Source organism: Cydia fagiglandana, chromosome 20, assembly GCF_963556715.1.
Source record: "Cydia fagiglandana chromosome 20, ilCydFagi1.1, whole genome shotgun sequence".
NCBI lineage: Eukaryota > Metazoa > Arthropoda > Insecta > Lepidoptera > Tortricidae > Cydia > Cydia fagiglandana.
The window spans coordinates 15,770,458-15,788,605 of NC_085951.1; the positions used below are offsets into that span (position 1 = coordinate 15,770,458).

The following is an 18,148-nucleotide window of genomic DNA, read 5'->3' on the forward strand; positions in this document are numbered from 1 at the left end:
GGTACAAATCATTGCAATTTCCAGAGAATATCTAGGTACTAATGCGAAAGTAACTTTATTCATTTCCATTTTTATGTGTAACATGTCTTGCTATCTTGGTTAATGTCTTACCCCCTTATTCATAAACGTTTACTAAAGTTGACAAGCCGATAATAATCGTTTGTCCCTTTCCGACGTATTGGTATGATGGAAAGGGACAAACGATTATTATCGGCTTGTCAACTTTAGTAAACGTTTATGAATAAGGGGGTTAGTGTAAAAGGGTCATTACGAATGGTCAGTTGTCTTTATATTATTATATTATATTATAGAACATTCTTACACAGATTGACTAAGTCCCACAGTAAGCTCAAGAAGGCTTGTGTTGTGGGTACTCAGACAACGATATATATAATATACAAATACTTAAATACATAGAAATACTTTAAACATGGAGTTCTTTGTCGAAGCCGACGGTGACTCACAGTGTCACACATGTGTCACAGTCTCACACGCATGGACATATATATTACTTCGTAAGGACGCGGCTAACGAGCACTAAAAAGGGGGCCGCTACATGGGTGTGATATTTGCATTTATCACACCCCGGCGCTCAGTCGTGTGGCGAATTGCGCAGTAGAAAGTTGTCACGCAGCATAACACAAAAATGCCTTATTGCGTTGTAAAAGGGTGCAAAAACCATTATAGGAAGTATAAGAAAAAAAATGGGATCTCATATCATCGGTAAGTAATTTCCAATTAGGTTTATTTATTGCTTAAAACCAATTTTAAACGATAATTTTATTTCATTCTCACGAGCAACTAATGTTCGCTCGTACGTCATAGCGCTAATGCATTAACCTTGTAAGGACGTCATTTCTCTTTGGAAGTTATTATGAAGTAGAAATGCATACTGCGTGATTTGTATAGGTAAATTTACTTAAATATGATTAGTTGATTACCTACCGGATATAATTACCGAAATTAAAGTACCTATTGTCTGTCTTACAGAGTTTGTTCCCGTTTCTTTTACATAATTATTAAAAACATTCGAAATAACAAGATCAAGTATTTGTTATTGTTTTATTCGTTGACTTAGGTACCTAGTATATTAATTCTTGTCAGGTTAAAGTTTTTAATTAACTGTAGGTAAAACTCAAAAAAAATTAACAGGTGAGCGCTAGAAACAAAGCGCGCATTTTCAAACACCGATTAATTCACATCGCTGTATTTAATACTTTCCATTACCTACTTATATTTTTGCATCATATTTGTGGACAGGTGGCACGCTCTCGTTTCGGAGGCCAAGATTCTCTTTGGATCACTGAGCCAAAATAGTTAGTTTGTATTGCTGTTTCCTTCTTTTTTACTCTACCTGTTTTGCAAGCAAGAAACTAACAGAAATAGTTGTTCGCCGCATTTTACTCGCGAAAGCTCGGGAGGTACTTATCGAACTGTACTGCTGTAGCTAGTAGCTCGGCCAACTTGTCGACCTTGACAGAGCCGGCTTACACAGGGCGGCACACCGCACTGCGCGAATGTTTAAAATATTGCATTGCCACCTGAGACGATAATGACATCACGAAATAACGTAGAAGAACGGAAACTTATAAGGATAAGTTCGCCCATTTTAATACAATAAATATGTTAACTAAAGCATTTATTACGAGAATCATAAGTAATACATAGGCAAAGGGTTAGGTTAAGACATATGTAGGTAGGGTAGAAAAGGGGTTTCAGTCGATGTGTGGAAGGGCGGCACCGTCGTCGAACCCAAGCCACCAGGCGGGGGACTTAAACCGGTGGCGTGTGCCTCGGATGCACATGGTGGTGGCACGTATAACGGCGTTACTGATCCTGCATCTCAGCCAGCCCAGTACAGTACTTAGAGATCGGTTCCAACGTTGAGATATGGTTTCTGCCATATGTTTTATAACGGAGGACATTTGGGGTGCATAGACGCTGTCAACAGATGTTACAAGTGGTGTGAAAGTTGCATGTCGCATTTCACAGGCCGTGGAATATTTTCTCTGTTTTTCGTCTTCAGTTGATTTTAGTACAGATGTCACGGGTCTTGAGAGGTAAGAAGGAGCGTCAGTGTCGACGACACGGATATCAAACAACGCCAACAAATACAACAAATAATTTTGATTAACCATAAACTTAATCGACGCTCTTCTGATATAAACCGCGAATAAACTTAACAAGCCTTGTACGCCCGTACAAAGTTATCGCGAGAGTCGAGCTCACGTAGTTGTACGCAGTGTGTAACAGATGGCGCTTTTTTGCTGACATGAAGATCGCAACGGGCAATTCATATGCATGCGCGCATCCATAGTTTATATCTATGCTCACACGCTCACAACAGACGGGTCGAAGGAAACAATGTTGCCGCACAACCAATGTGTTCACAATTTGAACCGCCCCGTTTAATCAGGAAACTACACTTTAAGGAAAATAAATACCGTAAAATGGGGTGTGTTGGGACAAATCCGAAGTTCAAACCTCAATAACAGTTTATTTTTGATTTTACTTGAAAAGTATTCCGGTACTACTATGATTTTTAGTTTTTCAATGATAATAAATCTGTTGTTTCATTTCATAGATTCCACGATAAACACAAAATAGTAGAAAATCCAAGCTCACCCCGCAGTCGGGATTAGGAAAATATAGATTTTCAAGTTGTAATGCAATGCACGCAATGCAACTACCTACAGCAATGAAGATCACGCATGGAAAACACTCGGAGCATGACAGTAGGCACAGACGGTACTAGTGTTGTGCCGAGAGTAAAATACCATTACCGGTATTTTACCATTTGGGAATATTACCAGTAAATTACCATTCTTCCCGGTAATATTCCCAAAAGCGGGTAATACTTATACTCGTACTTGAACGCTTACATTATAATTGAATCAATTTAATTTACAACATGTAGAAATGGCTTAATTATCTTCACGTCTCTTCCACTCGTAGCTTCAGCTATCTCTTTCACTAAATCTTAGCGGAGTTGCAAAGCAATGTAGTACCTATTGTACAGACGGTACAGTACGTGTTTCCGGGTGGCTTCTACACCAACTGTCATTGTACCTACTGCTTATAAAATCTTGTTGTTCGCTCATCTCGTCGGAACCGGAAGTACCCCGGCTAAGATTTCATCATTCGAGTCGAGTACCTCTTTCAACTACAAACGCCGAACACATGGTCTTTGTGGGCAAGTGTACCTACAAGAAGCTTCGTAATAGCTCAATTAGTTTCAAGAAACCTAAACGCAGTTGCCAAGGCCGTTACCGCTAAAAAGAAAACCGGGCAAGTGCGAGTCGGACTCGCGCACGAAGGGTTCCGTACCATAATGCAAAAAAAAAAAAAGCAAAAAAAAACGGTCACCCATCCAAGTACTGACCCCTCCCGACATTGCTTAACTTTGGTCAAAAATCACGTTTGTTGTATGGGAGCCCCATTTAAATCTTTATTTTATTCTGTTTTTAGTATTTGTTGTTATAGCGGCAACAGAAATATGTACATCATCTGTGAAAATTTCAACTGTCTAGCTATCACGGTTCGTGAGATACAGCCTGGTGACAGACGGACGGACGGACGGACGGACGGACGGACAGCGAGGTCTTAGTAATAGGGTCCCGTTTTACCCTTTGGGTACGGAACCCTAAAAACGGAGACAATTCAATTAAATTAGTTTATTTAATTCAAGTATAAACATCTAGTACCTACTTACATAATTCATAGTAATTTGACTAATAAAATTTGTTATCAGATCACCTATGGTTTGTTTTTTTAGCATTAGAAATAAGGTATGTATGTCGCAACTGTCACGTTGGTGAAATAGGGCCCAGGACACATACAAAAACTAGATATGTAGGTACATAAGTAAATAGGTAAGTATAAGTATAAATGCGTGCTTTTACCGGCTGCCCAGAAGCTGTAGCTGGGAGGGCTGGCTACACTACACCGCAGCTCGCAAGAACCGCGGGGGGCTGCTGCAGCTGGATGCGTCCGCGCAGGAGGGGGCGGTCAAGGCCGCGCGCGGGGAGGGGGCGCGGCGCGGGCGCCGGCGCGCCAGTCCGAGTCGCGAGCGCCGCCGGGAGGCCGCGTCGTTGTGAGTGCAGTGACAGTGCTAGTGCCCGACCCGAGAACCGACCGCCTGCAAGCGAGACATGCGCCTCGCGCATCTCCTTTAACACCAAGCAACAACACAGGTACTAAAAGCTACATTTCCTAGAGAGCTTTTATGGTGCTTTCAGCGTCCGGGTTTCCCCAATGGCATACTAGATAAGTAAAGATATGCAAAGTTATTCCGATAACGGTAAACATCTCCCAAATTAACGTCACCGGCGGTATGGGTGACCTCAGACTAGAGGTGCCCGCGACGAAGCTTCGAGGGACTGACGACAAAACGTCAATCCCAGGTTGTCCAAACGATTCCAGTCGTTTGGACAACCCATAAAATTTAAAAAAAATATATGCCATTTGATTTCCATCAGATCCGATCGAATATTATCTACCAATTTAGTCAGGTAAATCCTGAGATCATTCAGTTATGATCGCTAATTCGCTGTATTGGTGCTTACGCATACCTATACAATAACGTGTGCTTAAGAGCCCTTCAACGTGCACACTAGCGCCACAGCTAAATAATTGTAATTATTTAAATTTAACGAAAGATATTGAAAAAAGGGGGCCGCTACGGACTGTATTGTGTATTTAAGTAACTTTTGAATACATCAAATTAGTTTTTATGTTGCTGGTTTCGTCAATCTAGGAACTCAAAACAAAAACGGCCGCTTTAACTTTGGACGCACAGATTGACAAATCCAGCAACATAAAAACTAGTTTGATGTATTCAAAAGTTACTTAAATATACAATACAGTCCGTAGCGGCCCCCTTTTTTCAATATCTTTCGTTAAATTTAAATAGTTACAATTATTTAGCTGTGGCGCTATAGTGTGCACGTTGAAGGGCTCTTAAGAAGCTTTCTGAGAAATTACATCAATTTATCAAGGATCACATCACTGATCCGGCAAATTCTGATAAGAATTAAACCATTCTGTTAAAAAAAGTGTTCTAATTGAAAACCACCTTTTAAGAACCTCGAAAAGATATTGTTACAACACCACCTTTTTGCTATAGGTACGTCCCTCATCTCACCTGACAAGAATTTATCACTTTATAGAAAACTTCGGATCAGGTAGTCGAGCAATGTTCCTTGGTTTGTAAATTTTTTTGTTAACACTGCCCTAAGGGTGTTTACTTGCTTAGTTCCGTCGTTAACAATGGATCACAGCTACATTTAAACTCGCAAAATTCTCTTTTCGAAATGTTTTCCAAGACTTCCAACTAATAGAAGTGTCTCGACAAACGGACTCTGTAGAAATCAGGTAGGCTCAGTCATCCATGTGCCGCCGTGCGCATTCCTGAGTTTGCGCACGACACTGCTATTAGTGCTGCATGAAGGCTGAAGCTTGCACCACGCCAAAAGCACTGCCTGATCTGACTAGACAGGCTTAGGATGCCTTCCTACTGAGACAGAGATGAACGATGATGATGAATGTAAGCTAGCGGAGAAGGCGGCCATTGCTATTGGTTGATTCCCGCGCGTCCCCTTTCCCCTCATCGCTTCATCTCTGCTCATCGCCGCCTCTGTGAACAGGCAGCTTTAGAACCCTGGTGAGTTAGCAATCCGACTCCGTCATCCACTAATATGCTACGTATTATCCGCTCTGTTGTTACATATTGTCAGGAATTTGCTGTGTGACTGACTGCTCAGCACCAGCACAAGCTTGCATAAGTTGTACAGTCGAGAACTGGTCTACGAATCCACAAACCTTCGTTTTAGCTCTTCCCTGATAGTCAAGCCGAAAAACAAGCATAAACAAACAATAAAAATGGCGTGTAACTAGGAAACTGACAAATCATGTGAAGGAATGGTTTCCTCGTGATAGAATGTGATCAACTGATCAAGAATGGTACACAGTGCCCGGACATCGTGCATATAATTTTTAAGTAATTTGTTATATAATTGCGTAACGATCTGTGCTGTTATTAAATGACTGTAATAAGAGTTGACAATGACACGAAGTTATTGCTAACGGCTTAGGACCTTGTGGAAAACATATTCTGTTGAGGGTTTTTGATAAGAGTACTAAACACTACACTGAGCACTGAGCACCTAAAACTTCTTGAAACATAAAAGATGAGTCAGGTGGCATACAGGTAAATCCCGCTTACTAATACTTTTCAATAATACCTAACTAGATGATAAACGTAAATTCATAAAAAAGTAATTTCTTTTACCACCGGTTTTGTTTTTCAAGATATGTGCAAAAATCTTCGAGTTTCAGACAATTTTATCTACATCATGCATGATGACTTGAGTAGGCAAAGATTACACCTATTTGATCGGATTTCGACGTAATACGAGGTACGCGTTCGTCGCGGTGGCCATCATCGACGATTTAGCAATAATACTCCGAAGTACTAGTTTACACAGTTCATAAAGTTTCAATACCTAGAGTAGGTACACGTTGGTACACGTATTCCGATTAGAAAACAAATTATAATCTTTTCGAGCCGTCGCGCTTCAGTTACCTCCACTCCACTCCACCGTCAGACATAAATGACAAATAATGGAAATTCAATCGTGTGTAATGTGATTCGTCGGTTGAAAAAGTCGACTCAGAACAAATGGGTCGGTGAATTAATGGATTGTTGGGTTGTCGCGGTGATTTAAAGAAGTACATGACATGACTAATTATAGAAGCTTAACTAGATAACAATTAGACAATAATTGTTGTCCATCATCTGGTTTCGCAGATATGAGATGCTTTCTAGCCGGACCCTAAAATGTGTTATAATCGGACGCAAATGATATTTTAACCAAAAACCAAATAACATTTAAATATTGCAGACAGCAATTTAAAGTTCCCCGTATCAAGCCCCCTTACAGGAAGTTCCACGACTTCCCACCGAACTATGTATTATTTTCTCTTATGTCTCCGTAGTGTTATGTAGCACATTAAACATTTTTATTTATTTATATTATTAGTTTTAATTTGTTTAGTTAATAGTTGTATAATTAAACATATAAACATTAGATTAATTAGACATTATTTCCTCAAAACAAACCGGATCGACTGGTACCCTGGTTATCTAGCCTATTGTTAAGACTATTAATCATGGTGGAGCACAAAATCCTACCATTTTTCAGCGTGTATGTTTGTATAGTAATATATTTTTCACTCAAATCCAATTATCTCAAACAGTATCTGAAGTTGAAACATACACGTAAAAGCCAAGATTAAAGAGAATGAAAGAGTTACCATTGCTCTACTGTCGCGATTCGCGAGATTCGCGTTCAACAGTGCGAAGACAGACAGTGCGAAGACAGAGAGTGCGAAAACAGGAGATCCCTGCAGCCCCGCACCGTTACCCGCCCGCACTGTAGGTACAGTTAGTCAGTTACAGGCTTGTGCCAATCGTGCCAAACTCGTCACAACACCAACATCACTTATAAGGGGATGCGCGGTTGGCGGAGTTATGCATGTCAAACGGTTTCCGAATAACTTACTCGTGACTTTCCTGTTCGTTAATAAAGTCATTAATTAACCAGGACTGATCAAGTACTCATATGTTGTTAATTATTTTCCTCTATTTATTTGATATAATGATATATTCGGCCCTATTCGAACTTCAAGATACGTCAATTAATAGATCTAGAAACGATATGGATTAGATGTGTCAGTGTCAAAAGTGACGTATTTGTTTGAAGAAATGTCACATATTTTGACACTGACATGATCTAATCCATATTTTTTCTAGATCTATTAACTGACGATGACGTATCTTAAAGTTCGAATTGGGCCGATTTATACCAAATAGTGTCGTGTTTTTCCGACTCAATCGATATATGATGTGTATAATATAATATAATCACGCAAAATAGGCACTTTGCTTTGGTTGGCGATTTTGGTTATTAAAAGTAAATCACTACACAGGTCCCAATTTTCTTTGTTAAAATAGGTAGTATCAGAATGACTTGCTTGCGGTTTGTTCATTAATAATATATAAGTAATTAACTGGACAGGGATAATTCTGCGTTTTTTTATTTACTGATTTTCCTCTAGTTATTTAATATACCTATTTATGTATATGAAATAGTAGTCGATTATCTGTCTTTCTCGGACGCAGATCGATATATTCTGTATATATTATAAACTAGGTGTGCCCGCGGCTCCGCCCGCGTGGAATTCGGTCTGTGTCAGTAAGCGGCTAATTTCTAATCCTAATTTCTCTCCCTCTCCCCTGGAGGCGGAACTTGAAGTAAAGTTGACAGATGGATATGCTAGAGGACTGTAGTCCAGATAAAATATTTTACAGATAGGTACCACTAAATAAAACTACACTCCAAAATACCTTCTTCTTCTCCCTTATTAAAATCTTCTCTTCCTTTTCGGGGTTCTTTTCGCCCTTATTAAAATTTTACACGTGATTTTAACGACAGAGTGTATAGTATATCGGACGATACAGTAAGGTATACGGCGAAGCGGCCTGCCTGGCTAGAGCGCCACTCACCGTGGTCTTCTTCAGACTCCTGAGGAAGACCGCGTGCCGTTTGTAACCTCAATGCGTTGCGAGACTTTTGCGAATGATTCGATTTTTTTCGGGAAGGCATGGAAATGCGTATAAAATATGCGAGTCCCAAATCGTTTGACTCCGCAAACGACCAGCGGGCCGATTTTTGAATTTCGATCGGTCGATTTTGTTACTCGGAAATCGGTGGAAAACGGCGAAATGCTAATTTTTGAAATACGAGTGATCGAAATTTGGAATCTAGTGGTATTGACCACTCGATTTCAATTCTATTAGTAGAATTTAAACGCCTAGTAGTGGAGATATCATTTAACGAAATACACGAAATCGAGTGGTCGAATTTCAAAAATCGGTCCCCAGTGCCGGATTAAGATATTTTGATGCCCTAAGCATTTCTAGACCATGGTGCCCCCTCTCCCTAGGGCCATCAAGATTACATTGAATTCTTTTGGTAAATTGAGTGACGTTCATTGCCGCATTACAGCTGAGAATGGAAATCAGTCACATCATTTTATCACGAAAATTGACAGTGCCGCAGCAGTAACGTTGCAACAGAGAACCTAATGCTGCTGCAGTCGCCACCTGAATATCACCTTTATCATATCTTAGAAAGTGATAGAAAACGCGAGCGAAGTGAGCGCTAAAATTTTTCGATAAAAAAACGCAATTTGATAGACAGTTGTAGATTTTTACTCTTAGTATGGAAATCAGTTACATCATTTTATCACGAAAATTGACAGTGCTGCAGCAGTAACGTTGTAACAGAGTAATGCTGCTGCAGTCGCCAACCGAATGTCACCTTTATCAGACCTTATAAAGTCATTAAACCGCGAGCGAAGCGAGCGCGAAAATTTTTCGATATAAAAAACACTATTAGGTAGACAGTTGTACATTTTTACTTTTAGTCCCAACCAGGCGCGAATCCAGGATTTCATACAGAGAAGGCATGGAACAGTTTTTTATTAGCCTAGCTTCGCATAGGGCTCGATATTTAAGGGTCTCAGCGAGGTTGTTTGATGCAAGAGAGGTGAAAAGATGGAAGAAAGCAGAGCTTGGAATTGACCAAGTGAATTGAATTGGCGAAGTGTGAGCAAGGCAGAAGGCCCAGCTGCCAAAGAGGAAAGCTTGGATTTGGATCCACGCCCAAGTGTAATTAAAGTAGAAGATCAACTTTGCCGTAAGGTAGAAGGCCTCGCATAAGACCTAACGCCGAACTGCAAAAGAGTGGCTTGAAATCGAATCTATGCATGTAATCACGTCTCTTCTACTGCTCGCTCTGTGGCTTCACTCGAAAGCGCTACTTGATAGGATGCTTTTAGTTTTCGGCTTTCACGGGGACCCTTATAACACTTTGACAGTTAGGTCTCAGGATCGCGGCTAAGGAGCAACTCGGCTTGGCCGACAAATCTGGCGTGCAAGAGAGCAAAATTCGCTATAAATACGGTAACCTATGTCGAAAAAATCGGCTGGCCGCAAGCCCGAAAGCAAGATTTTTTTCCATGACTTTAAGGGCCTCCGTGTAAGGTCAAATCAAAAGCCTACGTTGGAGATGTTCTTACGTACCCTCACTCTCTTACTTGATCCCTACGACCCTTCGTTATTAGATGGGTAATTGTACACGTATAAAAGTTTCATGTAGGTACCTACTCCACGACGACTGCAATGCTGATGCAGCCTGCGCGTTTTTTTGCCTACGGTTTTGGTGCCCCCTAGACATGGTGCCCTAAGAAAGTACTTATTTTGCTTAAAAGGGTTAATCCGTCACTGCAAATGACAGAGGTCAATGCTTTTTTTTTTCAAAGTACCCACCTTCGTGGCCATTATTAAGTGCGAGGCGATACCTCCGTATGAATATGGATTTGATATGGGTGCGATATAATTACGATTAGGTATAATTTCATGATGGAGAAAATTTATTATGCAATTATACGCGTGTTGATATGTGTTTATTTTACCACTACGTAACTATGTAAACTCATTTTTAGTTTTCTTGATTACTTAATGTTTACTCAGTTCCCCAAAAGATGGCACTGTGCAATGAGAGGCAATTACTTTACTGTCGTTCAATTTTGTTGTATTTTAATCTATTAAATCAACATAATTATTCAATTATTTTTGTTGATATCCGTAACCCCTCTTCTAAACTTAGAGTTAATTTGGCAAAATCTTTCCTCGGTGGCTTATTCATGTCACAACGTATTAAATTCAGCGCCATCTGTTAGTTTACCATGGTACTCAATAGTGGTAGCACATATTTGAAAAAAGTTTGCCCCTCCTTCCTAAGTAGCGCCATAAGATTCAGGGGCAAACTTAAGTCAATCGTGTTGTGGCTACCCCCCCTTTAGGGGTTAAATTTTTATAGCCTATAACCTGGCCGGGAATTTTCTTGACAGATTAGTAAAGTTTTCATCAAAATCTGTTCAGCCATTTTCACGTGATGCGCGTTCAAATAAACAGACAAACAGATAAACAGATAAACAGACAAACAGACAAACAGACAAAAATTCTAAAAACTTTTGGAACGTGTTCTGTTAACGATTCTAAGTATCCCCAGCCAACTTTTTTTCAAATATCTTCCATGTACAGACTTTCGACCGTCTTCAGCTTTATTATATGTATAGATTATACAAATCATCATTGTACATATGTATTTGACTGCCTGTTTTATATACCTACATTATTAGCAGTAAAATGATTTATAACGTACTTAAATAATGTTTATTTTAAAACCTGATCGTATTTGATTAGTTACAAGATAACGTCATTATAAAAATCAGGTTTTAAACTACCTACCGACCGACACGGCATTTTTATAATAATAATATAGCTGCTGTTATTAAAGTCAATTTGTGTAACAACTCAACTAGTATTGATAATTATTGCAATATGGATCATTTCCATTTTTTATTATAATTCTATCTAGTTAAAACTTTAATCATTCTCAATGGCTTATTTTTTCTAAGGAAGCAATACCTACCGACCTACCTATTGTTTATTGCTATTTTGTCGTCAATCTGCTTGCAAAGTGTCATAAATGTAGGTACATATCTATTCTAAGTATTCTAACTAAAGTAGAACTATTTATTAGTAGCTGTAACTAGCCTAGTAGAACTTTTTATTGCTATAGCTGTAACTAAGCTACTTAGGTACATAGTATCTTTAAAAAAAACCCTATCTTCACCTGTACTATCAGGATCAGAAATTATTTTCTGTCTGTGACCAAAAAAGCCTAAGTTCGTATGGAGGTACATCTTTGATATCATATTATTTTTCTGTTACATTTACATCAACTTCGTGTGGATATTATGGTCACGTTTGTAAATAATAAATATTTTACCTCAGTTGGTGCTCCTCTATGTATTATGAAAAATATTCGTTATCGAACTGTTGCACCGTATCATGCAACCATGTGGCATGTGGTTCATTCTCCAAACAATAAGTTAAGCTATACATATTGTGTTATCACGAGCGGTGAACCTAGACGTACGTACCTATGTTATCGTAACGAAGACTAAACATGCCGGTGTTTTGACATCTGACACCCGACACCGCGACATCGCGACCCGCGAAACCGGCAGACACTTCACTTTTAATGACACTGCGTTGCTAAAAGCGGAGCTTGGTATCACACCACATCATGTGCGCTGAGATCGCCTTCGATACGCCTTCTTTAGGTCACGCATTATTATTATAATAATAGCCGAGTTGTACCAACTTTGTGTACAGCTCGAAGCAACCGATAGTTGACTTGGTATGCAATGCATGAAGATTGATGATACATTTAACTTTTGATTGAACCCTATCTGACACGTTTGGGTTGTGTCCAATTCGACAGTCAGATTCTACATCAAACTCACGCCGTCAATCGTATTTATTTATGGCTGCTATTTAACTGATCACCAGATTTAATAAAATTTAATACCAAAAAAATCTACTTTACCACCCTAAAATAATGAATGATCACCAAAATTGTAACACCATTTTAATGTGAAATGATTACCACTTTTATTACATTTTACTATCCTATTAAAGGAAATGACACCAAATTAATCATTATTAACCCAAAAATTGTAAATAATTACCAAATTTCAAACCCCAATTTAATGTCAATTGAGAACCAAATTTTTACATCGTGCTATCCTATTAAATAAAATGACACCAAAATAATCATTGTAAACCCAAAAATAGTAAATGACCACCAAAATTAGAACTCCATTTTAATGTAAAATTATAACCAAATTTTTAAATCTTGCTATCCTATTAAAGCAAAGCAAAATTTTCTAGTAGCATTTCGTTTCTGTATGGGTTGCAGTTCAAACCTAACCTAACCCACTTTTCTAGTAACATTTCGTTTACTGTATGGTTAGCAGTTCAAACCTAACCTAACCCACTTTTCTAGTAGCATTTCTTATCTGGAAGGGTCGCAGTTCAAACCTAACCTAACCCACTTTTCTAGTAGAATTTCGTTTCTGTGTGGGTCGGAGTTTAAACCTAACCTAACCCACTTTTCTAGTAGCATTACGTTTCTGTAAGGGTCACAATTCAAACCTAACCTAACCCACTTTTCTAGTAGCATTTCGTTTCTGTAAGGTTCGCAGTTCAAACCTAACCTAACCCACTTTTCTAGTAGCATTTCGTTTCTGTAAGGTTCGCAGTTCAAACCTAACCTAACCCACTTTTCTAGTAGCATTTCTTTTCTGTAAGGGTCGCAGTTTAAACCTAACCTAACCCACTTTTCTAGTAGCAATTCGTTTCTGTAAGGGTCGCAGTGTTAACCTAGCCCACTTAACTGATAGCAGTACAAACCTAACCTAACATACTTTTCTAGTAGCATTTCAGTATGCCTACCTAAGTTATGCGGTGCGGGGTACGGGGGTTGAGCGGGAGGGGCTAGTAATTTTGGCATCATTTTACTTTATTTGGTAATATGTATAAATTTTTTGGTATCATAGTGGTTTATTTAGGTGAAAATATCGCATTTATTTGGTCTTCAAGATTTGGTGATCATTAATGATTTTTGGTAATCATTCAATATATTTGGTATTCGAATACAATTTGAAGTGCAGTCGTAATTAAAATGGTGGTACATTTGTAATTTTAGGCCTTATTTTTTTGGTGTTCAGTAATTTTTTTTGGTAAGCATGATTTTTTTATTTAGGGTACCAAAGTATTTTTTGGTGGTCATTATATTTGTAGCCTTTATTTATTAGGCAATTAAGCGGTTAACTGCCTAATAAATTAAACAATAAAATTATTCACGGGCGCCTAACTGCCTGCATGTATTTATGATCAATCTGAAGCAGATGCACATATGTAGTCTGTGAAACCGTGTTGCAGTCGTTACAAGCCGCAAATTTGGTCTGCTAATCTTGGTATGTGTGATCTGGCCAACTATTCGTCAGTCTCGTCACTTAGGGTGGTATTCCACCTGTCCAATTTATTTTCCCTTTGTGTATTTGCATCTCACATTTTGCTAAGTGAGAGAGTGAGATTGCACATTGGACCAAGCAATTGGACAAGTGGAATACCATCCTTAGGGTTGGGTGCACCAAACCGTTTGTCAAAGTTAAAGCGTTCGCTAAATATTATTGTATGGGAAGATTCATACTCGTAGTTGACTGCTGCATGACGTTGATCAATCCGCTAAATGTGGTTAGTGCAACTGGCCCTTAGAGTCAGCTCCTTCATTTTCATTATCGTTTCCTTTCGTAATGTGGGAAATAAGGTCAATATTTTTTCCGAGGAGGCACCGCTACTGTCTGTCCCCATAACACACTTGGCTTGGGTTGCGACGAATGACGTCACCGCAACATCTGATAACAGATGCAGTCTGAGAATTGCGGCGGCGCCATTGTTGCGATTGCGAAGGCGACTGTTTGATCGTGGCTTGATCAGATCTGCTTCTAGCTAATGTCCCTCCTCTCCCTCTCCCTCAGAGTCTGCGCACGCGGCGAGATTGGGTCACAGAATAACTCTAGTCACTAAACTTAGAATTTTTTTACAAAACATGAATTATAATTTTACCCACCAATGGTTAAACCGACTGCATGGTGCAGTTTGTATGCAATATGCGTTTTTGAAAAAGCGTCAATTACTTGTGATCACTGTGCGACACGAAGAAAGGTCTTATATGTTTTACGGTGTTTTCATTGTTTACAGTTTTTATAAAGTAATGTGCCTAGGGTTACCAGATGACAGGAATTTTCCTGACATGTCAGGAATTTTGGCCTTTTGTCAGGAATGGGGACGGAACACGAAAATGTCAGGATTTTTTTAAATTGATAGACTTTTTTATAAAGTACCTTTTTATTTACTTAAATTAATCCAAAAATATTGTTAAAAAAATATAAATGAGTATCCTCTGCCTCTGTGATTAAAAATAATGTAGGTAAAACATCTTGTTTAATCGGACTAAACTTAACTACTAACTCACCAAAATAATGCAATTGCTCTTTTAGGGCCGCGTACCGCGTTGATTGGCTCTAGACTCCCCCCCCCCCCCCATCCGTCGTCGTCGTCAAAAATATGAATGTCAGGAAAAATATTCGGAAATCAGGAATTTTGTCAGGAAATTCTAAATTTGTGTCTGGTAACCCTAAATGTGCCTAGATACGTCTATTACTTATAACAGTAGGTATATATATATACCACTGCACGTGGGCAGTAATGGTCCCCACCGGCCTCGTTGCTCTATTTACGGCTCCCCTTGTACTCCACGAGTGTCTTAATTCATTCAGTAGGTAAGAGTTAAATTAAGGTCACCGAGTACGGCGGAATCGAGCCAAGCGAATGTACGGACAAATATTTGAAGTACCTATGCTATAAGTACAATACATACATATAAACCTACCTATGCCACTCACACATGCTTATGTCAGTAGCAGACCTCGCGAATTTGATTTTGACATTTTGAAACTATTCCAAAAACTGATACGACAAAAAGGGTAAGTATAAAGATATTATACGTTCTGCAGAAGAGAACAGCGGAGCATCAGGTATGGTCAAGCTGAAACGGGGCCTCAAAAAGGTATAAGTAACCATAATACATGCATATATGTCGGATAATTTGTATTATTCATAATAACATGAAAAACCAACCTGCCAGTGTTAAATCTATACATACTCAGTCTATTTTTATAACAACAAAACCGGAAAGAGGAAATTTAAATGTACCTTAGCCTGTGCATTTGCAGCTAAAAGTTAATAATACTTACATACCTAACTATACATAGTTATAATTTAATTTATTATGGCATAACCATTTGTTTCAATATACCTACATATAAATGATGATTATTTATAATCTTTTATTTCATAATCATTAAAATGCGTATTTAATAAATGATATCAGGTAAATTGCCGTGAATGAAATGATAACACATAGGTACCTACATTATTGTAAACATTATGTATATGGGAGTAGTAAATTATAATACAATGTTGCTTGCGTAACATATGTATTACACTTGGCGTAGTAGTATGCATTTTATTGAACATAAAACCGTTTAGTAACAAGTCCTACAGCATATAATATAAACACTCTATTGATAAATTGTGTAGAGAAGATGACATTTATTTATACAAGAACATTGCTCCAACAGTTACCCGACATGTGCGCAACTCAAAGGCGCTCTGAGGGAACTCTTTCAGCTAACCCTTGAGTACCTATATTCAGAGATGCGAAAAATACTTTGTAAAAAGTATTTAAATACAAAATACAAATATTTCCTTGATAATACTATTTCAAATGCAAAATACTAAATAGTTTTTGAATTTGTATTTAAATACAAAATACGAAATAGGTATTTTCAAAATACTTTTTTAAAATACAAATACTTTTCGATAAAAGGTACTCTGAGTAGTGAATACCTGTTTGTCTGAATTAAAAAGTATTACTCGGAATTTCCGAGTTGAAAAGACTCTTTATTCTTTGAAATCAATCCTCTATCTAAAGTGCAAATTTCTAGTTGTTTGCTCATATTAACCGGTAGGATGTAGGTATGGATGATGGTTTTTATCGACCAACTTTTAAAGCATTAATTTGTAATATTTCACAGCTAGTATAATGCCTCTCGTTAGTGTGATGAAAACGTCTCGTTTGTGTTTCACCAGGTCAGAAAAGTTTGTTCCCCTCTCGAGCCTTGAAATCCTCCCAACACTCAAGATTCCACTTTTTTAACCACTCGCTACGCTTGTGGTCATGTGCGACGTTACTAAACAGATTCAACAGTTCCATGTTAAAATAATGAGAGAGTTGCCAGGATTGTAACATCAGAAGAGATTGTAACTCCTACCTACATTACCTACCTACTATATTTAAAGTATTTTGTATTTTGAAAATAGAAAATAGGTTCCAAAAACTATTTCAAATAAAATACAAAATAGTTTTCTTCAAAAGGTATTTAAATACAAAATACAAAATAGGTATTTTGCATTTTGTATTTGCATTTTAAATACAAGTATTTCAAATAAGTCACATCTCTGCCTATATTCAAGATGTCACAATGACAGTCAGCATCGAGAGTAGCAGATGAGACAACGCGCCAAAATTATCTGACGCCCTCCAACTTGCTGTTTCTAATATTTATCTGCACAGTTCACGGTCAAAACTTTCTTCCACACTCTAATTGTTTAACACAGTGAGACATATCTCTTTTTGTTGTAAAGCTATTAGAGAATGGTTGATAGTAGAGATGCAACGGATAGTTGTTTGGCCGGATACCGGATACCGGATATCCGGCCTGGACACTGGCCGAATATCCGGTATCCGGCCGCCGGATATTCGGCCGGCGGAACTATACCTACATTTCGGTTTTTCAGGTGCGCATTCTGCAGGTTTGGCCTGTTTCCTATAGTAGAAGAGCCGGCCGCAAATTTTCTAACCGACTTGATACCACGATGAAATGCACAATGGTTTCCCATAAAAATGATGCTAAGTCCGAATTCGATAGTCTGCCACGGCGGAACTTGCCGAAAGTACGAAAAAGAAGGCCACTTCCGGTGCCAAAAAAGGGGGTTGATTTAACCCATCTGATACCGAAATAATAATTATGGCAGCAGTTAGAAATTTACATGTAGACCCATAAAAGCGAAGTCTGCCAGTATGTTTTTTGCCGGAAGTGCTTGGCAGACGCTCTCAAAGGTGGCCACCGGGACCCCTAATTTAACCCATCTGATACCACCATGAAACCAATTCCAGTCGGTAGGTATGAACCCTCATGTCAGGAATATATAAGTCTGCCAAGGCTTTTCCTGCCGAAACACCTTGGCAGACGAGATTATGTGAGCAAGGTAACCATCGGTTACCGTACACTAACCCATCTGATACCACCATGAAACCAATTCCAGTCGGTAGGTATGAACCCCCATTTTAGGAATATATAAGTCTGCCAAGGTTTTTCCTGCCGAAACACCTTGGCAGACGAGATTATAAGCAAGATGGCCATAGGTTACCGTACACTAACCCATCTGATACCACGATGAAACCAATTCCAGTCGGTAGGTATGGACCATCATTTCAGGAATATATAAGTCTGCCAGGGCTTTTCCTGCCGAAACACCTTG

The 18,148-nt window shown here is 38.7% G+C and overlaps 1 protein-coding gene across 1 annotated transcript in view; it reads left to right on the top strand.

Annotated features, from left to right (window-relative positions):
- Positions 1 to 4,040: 4,040 nt before the first annotated feature.
- The window catches only part of LOC134674673 (uncharacterized), a 42,863-nt gene continuing 28,755 nt past the window's right edge, over positions 4,041 to 18,148 (top strand). The window contains exon 1 of the mRNA XM_063532797.1: positions 4,041 to 4,193. The gene's annotated coding sequence lies outside the window, so the exon portion shown is untranslated. The remainder of the gene's footprint in view (positions 4,194 to 18,148) is intronic.